The sequence below is a fragment of the Anolis carolinensis genome, chromosome 5 (genome assembly GCF_035594765.1).
Source record: "Anolis carolinensis isolate JA03-04 chromosome 5, rAnoCar3.1.pri, whole genome shotgun sequence".
Classification (NCBI taxonomy): Eukaryota; Metazoa; Chordata; class Lepidosauria; order Squamata; family Dactyloidae; genus Anolis; species Anolis carolinensis.
In genome coordinates, this window is record NC_085845.1 from 188683588 (window position 1) to 188703522 (window position 19935).

Genomic DNA, 19935 nt, shown 5'->3' on the forward strand with positions numbered 1-19935 from the left:
CCGCCTCCCCAGTGATGTTTGTGAAGAAGAAGTCAGGGGAATTACGCTTGGTGGTGGACTATAGAGCATTGAACAATATCACTAAGCGGAACAGCTATCCCCTGCCCTTAATCTCGGATCTACTAGACCGACTTCGAGGAGCCAAGGTCTACACCAAGCTGGACCTACGGGGGGCTTATAATCTAGTTCGCATCAGAGAAGGGGACGAGTGGAAGACCGCCTTCCAGACTAAATTCGGATTATTCGAGTCCCGAGTTATGAATTATGGTTTATGCGGAGCTCCCGCAACGTTCCAGCATTTTGTCAATGACATTTTTCAGGACTATCTAGATCGGTTCTTGATCATCTACCTGGACGATTTTTTGGTGTTTTCTAGATCACAATCAGAACATGAGAACCACGTTAAAATGGTGTTACAACGATTGCGGGATCATGGACTTTATGCCAAGCTGGAAAAATGCGCTTTTGATCTACAAGAGGTAGATTTCCTGGGGTACCGCATCTCGCCTCTAGGGCTCTCCATGGACCCGACAAAAGTTTCAGCAGTATTGGAATGGCGGGCGCCAACCAACAAGAAAGAGGTGCAGCGATTCTTGGGGTTCGCGAACTATTACCGCAAGTTCATTCCAGATTTTGCCCGCTGGTCTGACCCAATCACCAGCTGCATCCGTGGAAAACAGCCCTTCCGCTGGACTGATCAAGCAGAGAAAGGGTTCCAGCAACTAAAGAAATTATTCACATCCCAGCCAATCCTTCAGCATCCAGATCCTGAAACCCTTTTTGTGGTGCAAGCGGACGCCTCTGATGTGGCAATTGGGGCTGTGCTCCTACAACCGGTGGGAGATCACCTTCATCCTTGTGCCTATTATTCTCGTCAACTAACCGCACCAGAGAGGAACTATACCATTTGGGAAAAAGAACTATTAGCCATAAAGGCAGCTTTTGAAACTTGGAGACATTGGCTAGAAGGGGCCAAATTTCCCATTGAAGTCCACACTGATCATCGGAATCTAGAACATCTAAGAACTGCCCGCAAGCTAAATCAGAGGCAGCAACGTTGGGCTTTATTCTTTGAACGTTTCAACTTCCAGATTCATTATGTGACCCCAGCCCAAACCAAGCAAGCAGACGCCCTGTCACGTAAACCGGAATACGCTGCAGGACGCAAGGAGACCCTTGAATCCCAACTACTACAACCCGAGAACTTTGCCACGCTCACAGTGGGGAACACCAAATCCACTCCCATTGGTTCAACTCCCTCTACTCCAGGACCCATCTGTGCTCAAGAAATCAGGGCTAGTCAGCAAGCAGATGCCTGGGCGCAGGACCAACTTCGTCAAGGTCTGCATTTTCCCTTTTCGCTTAAAGATGGACTGCTTTGCTATAGAAATCATGTTTATATCCCACCCGGACCGGGCAGGGAAAAAGCACTTCGTCTGTGTCATGACTGCAAACCAGCAGGGCATTTCGGACTATTTAAAACCATGCATCTGATCCTAAGAGATTTCTGGTGGCCCAAGATCCGCAAAGATGTGGAAAAATATGTCAACACCTGCCCAGTATGCCAGCGCTCCAAGATAAGAAGGGAGAAGCCCTCAGGGCTTCTACACCCCCTTCCTACCCCATCTCGCCCATGGGAAATAATTTCTGCGGATTTTATCACTGACTTACCACCTTCCTGTGGATTCACCACGATCCTAGTGGTGGTGGACCTTTTCACCAAGTTAGCCCATTTCATTCCCTGTGAAGGCCTTCCCACGGCCCAAGAGACTGCAGATTTATTCCTCCAACATGTTTTCAGACTACATGGATTGCCCAAGAGTTTGGTCACAGACCGTGGATCCCAATTCACCTCTCGTTTCTGGAAGGCACTACAAAAACTATTGGGCATAGACTCTCGTTTATCTTCAGCTCATCATCCCCAAACGGATGGGCAAACGGAGCGCACCAATGCCACTTTGGAACAGTACCTTCGCTGTTATGTAAACTACCAACAGGACAATTGGGCTTCTCTGTTACCACTGTCGGAGTTTGCCTACAACAATGGAGTCCAGGCTTCTACAAAAGAAACGCCGTTCTTTGCAAACTACGGCTTCCATCCACGTTTCTTTCCCCCTGTCATTGAAACTTCAGAAGTTCCCGCAGCAGAAGATTGGCTGCAGGAACTCACAGCGGTGCAACAACTTTTGCTCCAGCAACTGGAACAAGCCAAGGAGGACTATAAACGTCACGCGGACAAACATCGCCAGCCGGGCCCCGAAATCAAGGTAGGAGATCGGGTTTTTCTGTCCACTCGCTTTTTGCCCTCCCATCGCCCTTGCCGGAAGTTAGATGCCCGTTTCATTGGCCCCTATCCAGTGGTGGCGCAATTAAACCCCGTGACTTTCAAACTCCAACTTCCGCGTTCAATGCGCATTCACCCAGTGTTTCACCGCTCCCTGCTCCTTCCGGCGGATGGTGTGCGGCCAGATGTAGACCGGCCGGCCCCCGTCCCTATTTTGGTGGATGGGGAGGACGAGTTCGAGGTTCAGGACATTTTGGATTCTCGCTTTCACCGCCGCCGCCTGCAATATCTCATTGACTGGGTGGGTTTTGGCCCTGAGGAACGCTCTTGGGAAGACGCCTCCACAGTCCATGCTCCTGATCTAACCCGTCGCTTTCATCAGACCTATCCCGCCAAGCCGCGACCTCGCGCCTCGGGGAGAGAGTCCCAGTTTGGGAGGGGGCTTGAGGAGGGGGATAGTGTGATGACCCATGGGCCTTGTAGTCCTGCTCATGACATTGTGATGCCTGATGAAGAAGAAAACTTGGGTTTTTTACCTTCCCAGTCAGAACTGGATTCTTCCCAGACAGATTCTTCCCAGCCAGATCTGGGAACCTTGCACCTGCAAGAGGGTTATGTTCCAGAAGTATGTCAAACAAACACTGAGGCTACATCTCCTGTGTTTTCTCGCCATGAGTTTTGTAAACAACAGAGAGGTTTGGAAGCGGCCTCGCGCAGGAGTGCTAGAATAATTGCTAAGAATTTAGCCAATTAAGCCTGCTTTCCATGAGAATCTTTAAGGAGTCAAACATCTGGTCTCAGAGATTAGCTTTCGTTTCTGGTTCCCAGAGAACTGCTCTCGGCGGGAAAGTTAGACTCTATATAGGTGTTTTACCCGCGGAGTAACTTTGCGGAGTCAATTCGTCAGCCTCCGGAGCGAGTGGTGTCTGGACAGCGCGCTCCGATCCAAGCCTCGTTCCTGTTCCAGCCTTGTTCTTGTTTTCAAGCCTTCGCTCCTGTTTCCCAGCCTTGTTTACCTACGGACCTTGCCTCGCCTTTCAGGACTAAACCTTGCCTTGTTTCACGGATTTTACCAAGTAATTCCACGGATCTTGTTCTTGTTCCTTGTTACCTTGTGCCACGATTCAAGTCTTGTTTTCAAGTATCAAGTTAATTCCTAGCCTTGCTCAAGTTCATGGACTAAAGGACCTTGTCATCTCCCCTCACTTTGCCTGGCAAAGTGAGTGTTTCGGTTATTGGATTACAACTTTGGACCTTAATATTTCATATTGGACATTGTTTCTTTGGACTAATTTTGACCTTTCCTGAAAGGTCTGCTTCTGGACTAACTTTTACATTAGCTTTTATTAACTTTATATATTTCCTTAATAAAGATATTAGATAGAATCTGGCCTCTGCGTATGGTTATTGGTGCTCTGTAGCCTGGGTCGTGACAGTAAGGGAGTATCTTGCCCAAGGTCATCCAATGAGTTTCCACAGTTGAGCATGGATTTAAACCCTGGTCTCCAGAGCTGTAGTCCTACTTCTATTATCAGGCTGGCTCCCAATATTGTTATTATGAAGACCTTGTATGGGCATTCAATTTTTTCTCATTATCATTGAGAAGAAGTAGAGGATCATACAGTCGCAGCAACATCAACAAGCGGGACAGTTTTAAAGTCAGAAACATGAGTTACAGGTTTCTGAAATGAGCTATAGGGACAAAAATGTATTCACTGCTATAAGGAAGCCAAAAGTCCTACACTTAAGCATTTACAGGCAAAGATTCTATAAACCTTCAGCACAACACTGGATCCTTCCATTGTGCAGTCAATGGCATAATGACACCATGGCCTTGCACCCACATGTTACACCACAGCCATTTAGCTCCCTGCCCACCAAGTCAACAGTGGAAAGAGAGAAGTAAAGAGAGAAGAGAGAGAGAGCTGTCAATGTAGAACAATTAGCTGCTAGGGACTGCACTCAAACAACTCTGACAAAATGAAACTGTGCAACAGCTTTTACACTGGTATCATGTCTCAGAAGGATTCCAACAATAAGAAAAAAAATACCAATTAAGCCATACAATTAACTAAGAAGTCCTTATCCTGCAAAGTTCACACACAGTCACTGAAACCTATGAGAATGACCATTGTGCACGTTCAGTGAATGCAAAGAGATTCTACTGTACCTCTTTGGGCTATATGAATTCTCCAAAACAATGGTTCAAGTGTATTCCGAGAAACAAGCTTTTTTTAACATGGGGAATATTTCTACTCCCACAGTTGCATGAGTCTATAGAACACAAAGGCTTGAGCCAGAATGAGGTTTGGGGAGCAATGGCTGGTCTTATTGCCTTAAATTTAACTTGGTCCCATTAATGTCCAAGTGAGAGGATTATATTATACCTAGGACACTAATTACTATCTTGAATGTAACTGAACACCTTAAACTGAAATGCCAAGAAAATTAATCTCAATGTAACTACAGAATGAGCAGAAACAGATTAACATGACAGTTGAAGCAAACATAAGTTATGTTTTGTGCAAAGAATCTTTTAAACCTTATATATAGTGGCTTTTAAATCTATCTGCCGCTGGCAAAACCACCTCTGAGTATCTGTTGCTTAAGAAAACCCAATTCATGGGGTCACCATAAGTTGACAGAAGACTTGAAGACACATGCATGCACACCACTGAATCTACTGCTGATTGCTTTAAAGAGAGCTGCCAAATATTTTCCAAACTTAGCATTTGAAAACAAGTGTCTCCATTATGCAAGAGCAACACAGCATGATTATTATTTTAGACTTTACATCTTGAACTCTCAAGAGAAAGTTTGTTATGAATGTGTGTCTACATTTTGCAACTCTTAAGAGTGATGCAAAGGCTGGTGAAAAGGGAGAATAATCCAGGAACAAGATACTGTTTATGTTTAAAGGCAAAAAAAAGATGGACAATGTATTATGCTCTACAATTCAAGACATCCTGCCTTTAACTCAGAAGTATAAAAGTTGGAATTTTAAAAAGAAGGTCTGATAAACTGGCAATTCATTTGAAAATGTGTTTAGATAATGTTTCTCACTTTTCTAATTGAGCAATGACTCAGAAGTCTCAACATGCTCACATAATTTATTCCTGATAGTGGTTAGATATGTCATATTATCTAAGACCTAATCTGCAACATTTTCATTTCAGGGGCATTAATCGCTCCTCTCCAGTGAGCAGTTCACCAAGATCAACAAGTTCTAAGATTGGAACAACCTTTCCCATGTCTACAACGCAAGTTTTGTATAGAAGGATTCTCAGAGGGCAAACTCAATGTCAGTCAAAGATTTCTGAATTTTAATGCAGAATTATTTGAGATAGCACACAGTTTGAGTGAGCAAGCAAAATCCTCTACTATCATGGAAGAGGCAATTGCTGGTAGAAGAGTTTCTGGCTGCCAATGGCTCCAGTGTTCAGAGATTAGAAAAGCAGGCAAAAGGACTAGTAAATGAGGTGGGGGGGGGGGGAGAGAATATTACTCTGAAATAAGACAGGGCCTATTTTACTTTTTTGGACTATGACTGCAATAATTTTCTCAGCTAGAAGCTGTAGGAAAGGATCTCCCTTATATCAATGTGACATCTTATCTAGCATCCTTTACTCACTGTTTGTGTGTCTGTTGTTCTTATTTGCTACTTGGAGAGAACATTTTTATTTCAAAAAGCATCTGGCCTGCTAGGATGATGGAAATATGCTTATTTTTAGATTAATTTATTTCCCTGATCAGCATCCAATACTATGTTGACAGAAAAGACTTCCTGGGAGCTTGCCCCTTCCTCACTTCCTGCTTTCCTAAAACATCTTTTTTAAAAACTACAGGTGGTCAAGAAATTCCCCACAACGCCATGGGCTGACATATAGGATGCCATGGGACCTTCCCTTACAGGCCTCTGTGTCACAGTGCACCCTTTCTATGGTATTTTGGGGTTCCAGTAGGCCTCCTTAAGTTATGAGTATAAAACAGGACCTCTGTTAGGTATCATAAATTATAACTAGACATTCATGTTAATATGGCATTGATCAAATGAATGAACTAAGCATTATAGGGTGCAGTGTAAAAGTAGACCAGGAAAAGCATCATGGTGGAGATTAAAGCTCCATTCACAAAAACTTTAGCCAGATACCTGTGCACATGCTCACATTTAATATTTGATTTAATACCTGGAAGGCAGGACCTGCAAAATTTAGATTGTGGAAAACTGATTGAGAAAACTTAGTAACACATATAAAATGTCTTGAGGATGGCTGTTTGCTAATAATATATTTAATCTGCAGCTATTCCATATATATTTTTACAACAGAGATCTTGGGATAAAATTAATGTTTTGTTAAAAAGGTAAAGGTTTTCCCCTGACGTTAAGTCCGTCGTATCCGACTCTGGGGGTTGGTGCTCATCTCCATTTCTAAGCCGAAGAGCCGGCGTTGTCTGTAGACACCTCCAAAGTCATGTGGCCAGCATGACTGCATGGAACGCCGTTACCTTCCTTGCCATCCTTTCTTGCATGGTCTAACAGACAAATAGAGAAAAATATAGGGTTATGTGGGCAATGTACCACTTCTCCAAACCTGACCAACCCTGGGTTGAGTGTTCCAGGGAGGGAAGTGTGAACTCTAATCACCTACATGTTGGTAAACTAAATAGAACACAGCCACTATTTCTGAGAAAACAGGTATGGCATTAGCTGTACAGCAGTGAGCCATGCCTGCCAACTCCCTTTTATTGTGCTTGAGACCAGAAGCAGAGACAGAAAGACCAGAGCACATGTACAGAACAGAACAACCTCTCCTACAGTCTATTAAAAGCAACCTCCCAAGCTTCTCAGTAGGCTCAAATGAAGAGCAAATCAAGTAGGTGGTTGCCTTGAGTATTTAACAGCTGTTCTTTCACAATGACTACTGTCCCAGACACCTCCAGCTACCTTTTTGGTCTAGCTCACATAATCAGCAAGTTCATTAACCTAACTTCTTGGCTGAATCACTTCAAACCACAAGCAGGGCACATGTGGTTAAATACTCCCTTGCATTTGTGAAGCCGAATGTCTAAGTGAAGTAACCTGCTCCCCGACATGTTACTTTTTTAAAACAGGAAATGTTCTGTACAGAGAATATATTTGTATGAACCACACACACCTCAGGTGATATATCCCAGACACAGTTTTATTGGACTATGTGATGTAATGGCTAGTAGCGACTGGTCATGGCAATCCCAGGTTCATACACTTGAATTATTATTATGTCCTATTTCAGTACAAGTGGATAAATAACCATCATTTGGCCAAAACCACATTACAGGGTTGCAGTTATGAAACTAGAAATTCACCCTATTGAGCAATTGATCATTTATGGAAGAAACCATTAAATAAGACCTTTTACCATTTCTATGCTACACAACACAGTCAATACTAGAGATGACAGGCTCACAGACCCAAGAGGAAATCATCTATACATATAATAAAAGTGAAAATATGTATGTATGTATGTGGCTGGATTGCCCACTTCCACAGACAGGCTCTCACTTCCACAAACAGCTACAAATCACAATACTGAGGAGCCACAAAAAGCACTCCCTCCATTGATATTTCAGGTTATAGCAAGCACCATGAACTGTAGCCCAAACCCTGCCAATATCCTCCCCAAACACTATGGGCCCACCATCCAAGGAATGCTTTCATTCAGGGATAATTTTATGTGTTTCCTCCACAGCAGACATCCCAGTGTTTCTTACTCTCTCCATTGATGCAGAATTTTCATGATCCCACCCACTGCTTCTCCCTTAACCCTTTCCTACTCTTTTTAACCCTGCATAACAAACAGAACAGAACCGAGACATACTGGAGGAGTTTGGAGGATTGACTCCACATGAAGGAAGTTGTTGTTCATCCAGCATCAAGTCAGAGCATTATGACCCCCACTGACAATAGACCTGGACCACATTTGGCACACACTACTCCCATGACCAAATAAAAATACTGGAGAGGTCTGGGGAGATTTCACCTTCATTTATAGTCACTATAGGTACCGGGATTTATAGTTCACCTGCAATTAAAGAGCACTCTGGATCCCACCAACGATTACCCTGGATCTAACTTAGCACACAGAACCCCCATAACCAACAAAAAATGCAAGAGGGCTTTGGGGAAAATTCAGCATGATTTATAGGAATTATACTACATCCAGAGAACACTGTGAATGCAAACAATGGATCGGCACCAAATTTGGCACGCATACCCATTATGCCCAAATTTGAATACTGGTGGAGGATTTGGGGTGCAATTGACCTTGACATGTGTTGGTTGTAGGTATTTATGGTTCACTTGAAATCAAAGAGCACCCCTGGACCCCACGGATTATGGACCTGGACCTAAATTGGCACATAGAACCCCCATGACCAACTGAACGTACTAAAAGAATTTGACAGGATTGACCCACCATAGTGGGAGTTATAATTCATCATGCAGCTGGAGACCATACTGAACTCCACCAATGATGCATCTAGAGCAAATCTGCCCAACATGACAAAATTTAAGTACTTACAGGGTTTCAGGGAGGTGAATCTGGCACAATGTGAAATGTAGTACACCCATAACCTTATGCATTTTGTAAAATAAAAAAAGGACTTTTTCTAATAACCTGGGCAATGCTAGGTACCCAAACTAGTCTCCAATAAATGACTAATGTTCTGGCAGAGATCAGAGCACTTGGGACTTTGCTGAGGTCAAGAGGAATAAGTAATCTTACTGGTACCAAAACCACACATAACTGAATGTTTGGAGGAAAATCATATATCCTCTTCCCCACCCAAATTTTACTGTACAGAGATGGGGAAGTTTCGATCTCTCACATTATTGTGTGCATGTGTCTTTAAGTAATCTATCAACCCCATGGGTTTCAAAGTGTTTTCTTAGATTAGGAATACTCAGACATGGTACTGATAGTTCCTTCCCCTGAAATATATACTCCTTGGTGATATTCCATCTAAATAATAACCAGGGCTGATTCAGCTTAGTTTCCAAGATCAAACAGGACATGATGCCTTCAGTATTTAAGCTGCCCCAAACTACTAGCAAAATGGAAATGATGATCCCAGTATGGTCAGAATCATTGGGACCAAATAAACATTTGAATCTGTCTCTGACAGACCACTATACCATCAAGGAAAACCAGTGGTGCATGGGGGTTGAGATGGCTAAGGACTTTTGCTATGTAAAACTGACCTTGAAATAGGAGCAGAAATTCTGTCCTCTTAAAAGAAGGGGGGAGGACAGTGAGAGGAGACAAAATGATTAGCATATATGAAAACTGAGAAGAGACTCCCTAAGACAAGGCTCCCAATCTTGTGTTAACCCAGATACTGTAACACCTGTCCATTGGCCATGCCAATTTTGTTTTCTTTGAAGTTGTACTCCACCAGCACTTGAAGACCTAAGGCTGGGAACCACTGGTTATGGTATTTCACAAGTCTTTCAGATTATTGACAATATCTCATCCAGAATGGAGAACATTTGGGGGATTTTATAATCACTTCACTGTGCAAGAATCTGCTTGTGAGAAAAGCACTGTGGCACAAAATGAACAGCAGTGCATTTCAACAAGGGGTTGTTTCTTAAATATCCTCTTAAATTGTTCATTTTGGTTCCCAAGTAAACAGCCAAAGATGAATTGTCAGTGTGTAAGAATACAAAAAAAATTAGATCCTATATAGGTTGTGGGATGAGAATACATTGTATTTGCGTATCTGCATTTCTATGCATAGGTCTGAATCCGATTGGGTGGTTCCAACTCGAACAGACCCACTAAATCAGTTACTGACTGTTGAGTCAATACTTACATAAATCCCATTGATTTAATGGGTCTACCAATAGAATTCGGGCATATATCACCTTCAGCTCAACTTTGTTGTTGTTGTGTGTTATTTCCAACTTATTGTGACCCTGTGACCCTACCACAGGGTTTTCTTGGCAAGATTTGCTCAACTAGAACATATTAATATAAAACAGTCATGTGGAAGAGATCTCTAAATCCTAAATTCACATCTGACACACTGTTTTAAGAAGGCATTTGGCATAATTTATCTACTGTAGTATAACTGTCTCATCAGAGCTTCCCACACCATCAACTTGGTAAAAGCCCTGCTCCTTCTACCACTCCTATGTCAAAGTAGATGCATCCTATTTAACTCAGTGATCTAAATGGTTTCTGCATCTCCCATGTCTCAGAATTTTTTTAAAAAACCTGCATTATATCATACAGGCTCATCTGAAGAACTAACTACATAGCAAAATGATTTTTTCCACTCAAGAACTGTTCAAAAAAGAACATGTGCGCACATGCACACAGTCCCACGAATCTGTCATAAAAATATCTCATTCTCTGTCTGGCATAAGGAGTGTCTGGAGTAAAGGGTGGAACGCAATACACACAACAATCCCAGTAAAATGGGGGGGGGGGGGAGGAGGCACAAAGGAGGCTTTGGATAAAAGGAGTGTTGCTGTTTATGAGTTCATTAGTTTCCAACTTCAAAAACTAACAGAAACAATGCAGCTCCATCCAGGCATGATAAAATACCCCCCCCCCCCCCAGAAAACACAGCTAAGAAGTTACGAAACCAGCTTGCCTATTGCACTTTCCTAGTTTTCTGTCACACTCTCAAAAATTGTCTTGTCTCCCTGTCCATCATCAGACTTCCCACTATACAGGCACTCTCCAAGTTACAAACAAGATAGGTTCTGTAGATTTATTCTAAAGTTGAATTTGAATGTAAATTAGAACAGGGACCTTTCAAGTGTAACTCCAGCCAAATATATATCTATATTAACTTTGGTTAGCATAGGAAAAAGTTAATGCCCCTGTGGTGTTTGCTTTGCTGTCTGTTCCTATTCAGAAGATTTCACCTCACTTTCCGTCCCTGCAATAACTGGCTTTTTGAAAAAATTGGCTTGTTGTAGAAATAGGGGATGGTGAAAAAGCTTTAATTGAGATAACTTTTCCCCATGATAACTCTTTCTGGAGTGAATTTCCCTTCCAAGGGGTAGATTTCTCTCACTTCCTGTTGCCTTACCTCTGTTCTTAACTATAAGTCATTTGTAAGTTGGATGTGTCCAACTCGGGGACTACCTGTACTATGTATCTTCCTCCTAAGGCAAACCTATCACAGGGTTTCCTTGGAAATATTTGTTTGGATGCCTTCCTTTGAGGTTGAGAAAATGTGCCTTGTCCAAGGCCACACATCAGAAGGTTTCATGGCTGAGTGGAAACTCAAACCTTAGTCTCCAGAGACATAATCCAACCCTCAGACTACCACACCACACATGCTCCTCCACCAAAGAATGTCTCTTGGTACCATATTAGATTTCTCCCCAATAATTCAGCTAGGTGAGTACCATTGTGTTAATTATTTACACAAACAATTATGTAAATACGGAATATGGAGAGCTATCAGACCATAATCTGGTTTTGGGGTATCCTCAAGGGATTAATCTGCTTGCAACTACATTTTGGCCTCAATCCAACTGTTATTCCAAACTACAATAGACCCACCCTTATCAATGAAATAGCCATTTGATGTTGACTTACAAACGTCCCATTGGTCCAATATTTAGTAGTAACAATGGAATTGCCAAACATTAGGATTTAAACTACAGAGGTCATGAAAGCTGGACCCAGGCCACACTTTCTTGGGAAACTCAACCTCTATATACAGAAACAACTATGACACTGACTGACCATACAGAAAGTTACTTCTCCTATTGGCAACACTACTACCTAGATCAAAAGGTTGCCCTGTCAAGAAGGGCAATAAACTGTTAGGCTTGAAAACATGCTCATTTAATAAATTCATCTTCTAAACGTTTCCACAGTCCTCCTCATATGCAAAGGAATTTGGGATGGGGGGGATAAAACTTTGAGAGTTGACAACTTCTCTTGTTGTTGTTGTGCGCCTTCAAATTGTTTCCTGTGGCGACTCTAAGGCACCCCATCATGGGTTTTTCTGAGTGTGTGACTTGCTCAAGGTCACCCAGTGGGTCTCCATGATCAAGTAGAGATTTGAAGCCATTGAAGCACAACTCTAAAACCTCTATGCCACGCTCTCCACAAATCCCTCAGACATGGCAGACTGGACAATTTAGGAGAAATGCCCTCATTTGACCCACCCACCCATAGGTGTTATGCCAAAATCAGCAGCCAAGTCAGAGCTTTGACTTGGCTGCTGTTTTTGGCACAGCACCTATGGGTGGGAAGGTCAAATGAGGGCACTGCCCCCCAAATAAGGGCACTGTTCCCCTCTCTGAAATGTTCCTTCGGCCCCCACATTTCCAGCACAGCAGAGAGTTAAGTCCCTAAAAGCATTCACACCTGCCACTCATATACATTTACTGCGCTCACATTCCTTAGGATGCCCCCACTTGTATTTCTTAAATGCTGAAGTGACTCTTGATGTTTCTGCAAATGTTACAAAATTGGTGGCTGAAGGAAAAAATTAACCAGAGAGCAGCAGAATACCTATGAGGTGAGATCAATACTGTCAAATTTGCTCCCACGGAAGGGAACACACCGGAAAGGAGTCCTGCGGTGAGGGAGAATCACTTACTGCGGATCAGTTGCTTCGCTCTCGCCCACGCGCAACACGGCCACGACAGCTAGCGTGGAGAAAGGAAGGGAGGAAGAAGCCTTGCACGAAGTGGAGGCGCTTAATCTCCACTTACTGATTACACAGATTTAAAACCCTCGAAGTATCAGAATATCCATTTCCTCCAGATTAACAAACAAGGAGTCAGTCAGCGTGGTTTAAGTGTTGGACTAAGGATGCATCATGTACACAGTAGAATTGATGCAATTTGACACCACTTTAACTGTCATGGCTCAAAACTATGGAATCATGAGAGCTGTATAGTTTTACAGGGGCTTCAGCTTTACCAAGCCACAATTCCCAGGATTCCATAGAACTGAGCTATGGCCATTCAAAATAGTGCCAAACTATTAATTCTATAGTATAAATGCACTTTGTTGCTCTGAAGACCTGAGTTCAAATCCAGCACTTGCCATGGAAACCCACTGATTAACCTTAGAAGAGACCCCTTCCAAGAAGAACGAAAATCACATTCAAAGCATCCTCGACAGATGGCCATCCAGCATCTGCTTAAAAGCCTCCACCACACTCTGGGGAAGAGAGTTCCACTGCTGAACAGCTCTCACAATGAGGAAGTTCTTCCTAATGTTCAGGTGGAATCTTCTTTCCTGTAGTTTGAAGCCATTGTTTTGCATCCTAGTCTCCAGGGCAGCAGAAAACAAGCTTGCTCTCTCCTCCCTATGACTTCCTCTCACATATTTATACATATGGCTATTATGTCTCCTCTCACCTTGGGCGAGTAACACTCTCTCAGCCCCAGGAAAACCCTTGATGGGGTTGCTATAAGTAGGAAACAATTTGAAAGACATGCAACAAAAAAATAACAACAACAACAAACAGGGAAGGTGTTGGTTTTAAAAGAGACCTTGTAAAACTACAACTCCCAGGATCGCACAGCATTAACACATGGATTTAAAGTGGTGTCAAGCTGGATTAATTCGATAGTGGAGATCAGTGGTTTCCAAACTCCAGGTATTTGGGGCTTCAACTCCCATCATCATCATCAACAACAAAGAGGGAAGGTGTTGGGTTTTAAAGAGACCTTGTAAAACTACAACTCCCAGGATCGCACAGCATTGACCCATGTCATTAAAGTGGTGTCACAGTGGATTAATTCAATAGTGGAAATCAGTGGTTTCCAGACTCCAGGTATTTGGTACTTCAACTCCCAGCATCATCAACAACAACAACGAGGGAAGGTGTTGGTTTTAAAGAGACCTTGTAAAACTACAACTCCCAGGATCGCACAGCATTGACCCATGTCATTAAAGTGGTGTCACAGTGGATTAATTCGATAGTGGAGATCAGTGGTTTCCAAACTCCAGGTATTTGGGACTTCAACTCCCATCATCATCATCAACAACAAAGAGGAAAGGTGTTGCTTTTAAAGAGACCTTGTAAAACCACAACTCCCAGGATCGCACATCATTGACCCACGGCCTTAAAGTGGTGACAAAGATTAATTCAATAGTGGAGATTAGTGGTTTCCAAACTCCAGGTATTTGGAATTTCAACTCCCACCATCATCATCATCAACAAATAGGGAAGGTGTTGGTTTTAAAGAGACCTTGTAAAACTACAACTCCCAGGATCGCACAGCATTGACCCATGGATTTAAAGTGGTGTCACAGTGGATTAATCCGACAGTGTAGACCAGTGGTTTCCAAACTCCAGGGAAATTCAGCTCCCAGTAGCCCCTGCCACTGTGGAATTCTGGGAGTTACAGTCCAAAAGACTTAGAAGGACCAGAGTTTGGGAATCCTTGGTGTAATAGATGATCCCCTTTGTCTCTCCTTCAGCTGCAGAGAAACACCAACCTCCGTTGGAGGGCACTGTTGTTCCTGTTACCTAAGACATTGGGGGGGGGGGGATCCCACCTTAGACGCCCCCCAAAAAACAAACCCTAAATAAACCCTGCATCTATTCCAAAAATGACAAAAAAGCAACCCTGCCACCTTCTTGCAGCTGGTGCAATGCAAAACCTCCATGCAAATGCATCATCAGGGAAAGGACAACAACAAGGCCACTCTCCAAGGAAGAGGGGAAATGTAAACACCCCAATATCTGGGGGTCTGGGACTCAGGATGTGACTATATCAGGCATGGGCAAACTTGGGCCCTCCAGGTGTTTTGGACCTCGATTCCCACCGTACCTCAACAGCCTCAGGCCCCTTCCTTTTCCCCCTCAGCCGCTTAAGCGGCTGAGAGGGAAAAGGAAGGGGCCTGAGGCTGTTGAGGAACGGTGGGAATCGAGGTCCAAAACACTGGAAGGCCCAGGTTTGCCCATGCCTGGCCTACACTATAGAATTAACGCAGTATGAACCCGCTTGAACTGCCATTCAAGCAATTTTACAAGGTCTTTGCCTTCCTGTGTCGAAGAGTGCCTGTGCCCCCTCCAAACTAACCAACCCCAGGGTTCCGGAGTAGTTAACGCGGTTCCAAACTGCGTTAAATCGGCAGTGTAGACGCACCCATAGCTCTGTAACTGTATAACGTAAAATATTAATAATTCATTCATAATTGCTTACCCTTTCATGCGTCCTCGTGGGGGGGATCACACTAAGCCATAGTGTGGACCAAAAACAAAAAAAATGAACCTAAAAAATGCAAAAATCTTCCTCAGAGTCCTTAGAAAACTAACAGCAGCGCCGCTCACCTTGGCAGCAGTTACTTACTGCTGCTGCTTGGACACGAGGGACGGCGACCGGGCGGGAGGGGGCGTTGGAGTGCTTGACCCGTGTTCCTTCTTAAAGAGACACGCACGCTCCTCGGCGCCGGGAGCGGCAGGACTCCGGGGAGCGCCCCCCGTCGGAGCATTGGTGGCGTCCGCTCTCAACACACTGGCGCAAGCTAACCACCCTCTCCCTCCCTCCGGGATAGGAAGAATGGTACGTTCCGAACTTACAGTATATGAAAAAAAGGAGCGGCGGCAGCGATTGGTTAAAGCGCGAGAGGCGGCGGCCAATAGGAAGCGAGCGATAGGAAAAACTGGAAAGGACTGCAGCAGGGCAAGGGCGCAAAGCAGGGGCACATCTACGCTGCAAAATTAATGCAGTTTGACAGCGCTTTAACCGCCACGGCTCATGCGTTGGGAGTGGCTTTTACTCGTCTGTGCTTTTCTAATGCGGGACAAACGGTTGACTTAATGGAAGGGTTTCCTAATGAGAGCCAATGCCCTTGAAAGCAATAAAACTGCTGCAGTTGGGGTGGCGGGAAGAGCGGGTGGGCGGAGCAATTAGAGAAGTTCGAAACGTGTTTAATGGTGCAAGTTGAGCATCCCTTATCAGAATTTCAAAATACAGCAGGCTCTCAGTTAACCGTAACGCCAGCAACCAGGAGTCTCAAGCAACCGGCATTATGCAAATACAGTTACAGTGTTCCAATATCTAAAACACTTCAGGTCCCAAGCATTGCTGGTAAGAGATACACTGCAATTACTTTTATTTACATTATTTTTCACTAAGTCACACAAAGCAATTTAAAACACAATGACTACAATGAAGCAAAAAATGGTTTTTGACTTCCAGAGAGTTCCTGTACCCTCAGCCCAGCAGAATGTGGAGAACTGACTATATGGCGGCTGTACCTATTTTGCATACTGTACCACGAATTCTACTATCTAATTAGAATCATCTAACACCTCCCAACAAAGGATTCCCCTGGGCAGGAAGCAGCCAGGCTTTGAAGCTGCAAGGCCATTCAGTGCTAAGCAAGGTGGCCAATTGCAACGTTCACACCTGCCTCAAAAAGACACGAGTTCTTTCTCCCACCCTGGACATTCCACAGATACAGTAGAGTCTCACTTATCCAAGCTAAACGGGCCGGCAGAACATTGGATATGCGAATATGTTGGATAATAAGGAGGGATTAAGGAAAAGCCTATTATACATCAATTTAGGTTATGAATTTACAAATTAAGCACCAAAACATCATGTTATACAACAAATTTGACAGAAAAGTAGTTCAATACGCAGTAATGTTATGTTGTAATTACTGTATTTATTAATTTAGCACCAAAATATCACGATATATTGAAAACATTGACTACAAAAATGCGTTGGATAATCCAGAATGTTGGATAAGTGAATGTTGGATAAGTGAGACTCTACTGTATATAAACCCCACTTGCCTAGTTTCCAACAGACCTCACAACCTGAGGATGCCTGCCATAGATGTAGGCGAAACATCAGGAGAGAATGCTTCTGGGACATGGCCATACAGCCCACAAAACTCACAGCAACCTGACTTTTAATTAGGTCATAGATTTCATCACAAGAACCTTCTCATGAGTTCTCAAACTCATACTATCGAATTAGAATCAGCGAACACTACCCAACAAAGGATTCTCCCAGGCAGGAAGCAGTCAGGCTTTGAAGCTGCAAGGCCATTCAGTGCTAATCAAGCTGGCCAATTGCAACGTCCACACTTGCCTCAAACAGATAAGAGTTCTTTCTCCCATCCTGGACATTCCTCAGATATATAAACCCCACTTGCCTAGTTTCCAACAGACCTCACAACCTCTGAGGATGCCTGCCATAGATGTGGGCAAAACATTAGAATAGAATGCTTCTGGGACATGGCTATATAGCCAGGAAAACTCACAGCAACCCGACTTTTAACTAGGTCGAAGATTTCACAAGAACATTCTCATGAGTTACAATGCGTCTGCGCCAAAATAAGAGATACATTCTTGCTCCAAGAGACAACAGCTTTGCAAATTCTGTATTCCTGAATACAAAATCAAATGAAAATGTAAGGAGGCTGGAAGGGAAGGTATGAGGAAGTTTGCTTCCACCAGTGCAGTTGCTCCCTCCTCCCTCTCAGTTCGGGAAGGGAATGTTCTCTCTCCTCCTCCTCCTCAGTCTAATGGGACAGGAAAAAATCTGGAACCTGTTTTCTCCTTTCAGTTCCAAGAGAGAGGAGCCAAAAGCTTTTAGCTAAGCTGAAGTTCACTCAAGTAGCAGTTCCCTGTGAGCCTGATGTACAGAGGATGTGCTGTCTATTCTTACGAGCCAGTTTCCCTGCATTTAAACTGGCTTTTAGTCAAGAAAATTAATCAGGAGTGACAGGAAATAGCATACGTTATGGACTGGAGCAAAGTGCAATATGTATCTCGATATGATGCCACATGAATGTACATTGTTTCTTAAATTTGCTTATTTTATGATGCTTGTGTTTATTATTGATGTATTCTGATTGTTGTTTATGTGATTTTAATATGTTGTAAGGAGCCCCGGTGGCGAAGTGTGTTAAAGCACTGAGCTGGAGACCAAAAGGTCCCAGGTTCAATCCCCGGGAGCGGCAGGAGCAGCCGCTGTTAGCTCCAGCTCCTGCCAACCTAGCAATTCGAAAACATGCAAATGTGAGTAGATCAATAGGTACCGCTCCGGCGGGAAGGTAAGGGCGCTCCATGCAGTCATGCCAGCCACATGACCTTGGAGGTGTCTACGGACAACGCCGGCTCTTCGGCTTAGAAATGGAGATGAGCACCAACCCCCAGAGTCAGACATGACTGGACTTAACGTCAGGGGAAAACCTTTACCTTAATATGTTGTAAGCCGCTTTGGGTTCCATGAAGGAGAAAAGCGGGATATAAATAAAGAGTTATTATTATTATTATTTACATGTTTATTTCTAAATGAATCAGATTACAAATATCTAATGTTCTTTCTCATATAAAGGAAGTAGTCTTGGGAGTGTCATCCCAGATGGCTTCTTAGTGTGCCTCTATATTGTAGAATGAATGACACCACTTTCATTCCTTAATGTCACTTATAAACCCCCCACCAAAACTCTTATCTTTGGAAGGCAATCATACTTGACCATGAATGATTGCCTATGATCATGATGCGGGTTTAATCTGTATCAGATCAGTGTTATGGATTGCAGTTCCCAGCACTCCTTTACATTAGCTATTTGCTAGTATTGCTGGTCCTTGCAATATAACAGTATCTGGGGAGCTACATACAGTAGTCTCTCGCTTATCCAACGTTCTGTCTTATCCAACAGTCTGTCTTTTACATAGTAATGTTTTTGCAATCAATGTTTTCAATATATTCAGATATTTTGGTGCTAAATTTGTAAATACAGAAATTACTACATAACGTTGCTGTGTATTGAACTGCTTTTTCTGTCAGTTTGTTGTAAAACATGATGTTTTGGTGTTTGATTTGTAAAATCATAATGTAATTTGACGTTTAATAGGCCTTTCCTTAATCCCTCTTCATTATCCAACATTTTCATTTATCCAACGTTCTGCCAGCCCGTTTATATTGGATAAGCGAGACTCTACTGTAGTTCCATTCAAAACACATATCTGTAGAAGGTTTCTATGTCAATTTCTGTTGAGCAAATTCTAATCATTAGAGTTCAGCATGAGAATAGCTGGGTGGATTTTATAGAATTGTAATGGCTTTGGAGGATGTATAAATTATTCAACTATTGTAGAAACGAATAAACTGTCACAAAAGATGGGTTATCCAGACTTCCATAAGAAATAGCAAGAGTTTTGTGAAGCTCTCCAAAATAACTCCACAATGATCTAGCTTTACCGTGAGAACAATGAGACCAGAATCCTATTGGTAATCCCAAAGGGAGGGAATGTACTCACATTGAACCATGATAGTGATATAATTCCATTCCATATTATGGGAAACTGGGACTAGCAGTTTATTAGTAAGGGGTTATTTAGAAATAGAGAGCCAGTGTGGTGGTCTTGGTGTTGGACTAGAACTCAAGACCAGAATTTGAATCCCTGCTCAAGCCACGGAAACCATGGCTTGATCTTGGTCAAGTCTCTCAGCATCAGAAGAAGGCAAAGGCAAACCCCTGCACAAATCTTGCCAGGAAAACCCCATGATAGGGTTGCCATAAGATAGAAATGGTTGAAAGGTATACAACAACAGTTTATAATACTCAACCAGAGAACCCCAAACTTCACCAAACTATAAAATTTGATCAGATACAGCATAGAATGTGGCTACACTGTAGTTAATGCTG

General features: G+C 43.1%; 1 protein-coding gene across 5 annotated transcripts in view; it reads right to left on the reverse strand.

Moving 5' to 3' along the window:
• The window catches only part of mical3 (microtubule associated monooxygenase, calponin and LIM domain containing 3), a 236803-nt gene that overhangs the window by 170012 nt on the left and 46856 nt on the right, over positions 1-19935 (reverse strand). Inside the window, exon 1 of one of the 5 annotated variants that reach the window (XM_062983114.1) lies at positions 15465-18283. The exons of 3 other annotated variants lie outside the window; for them this stretch is intronic. The gene's annotated coding sequence lies outside the window, so the exon portion shown is untranslated. Of the gene's footprint in view, positions 1-15464; positions 18284-19935 lie in introns of those variants that run through there. One more of the 5 variants, XM_062983118.1, reaches the window with a different exon arrangement.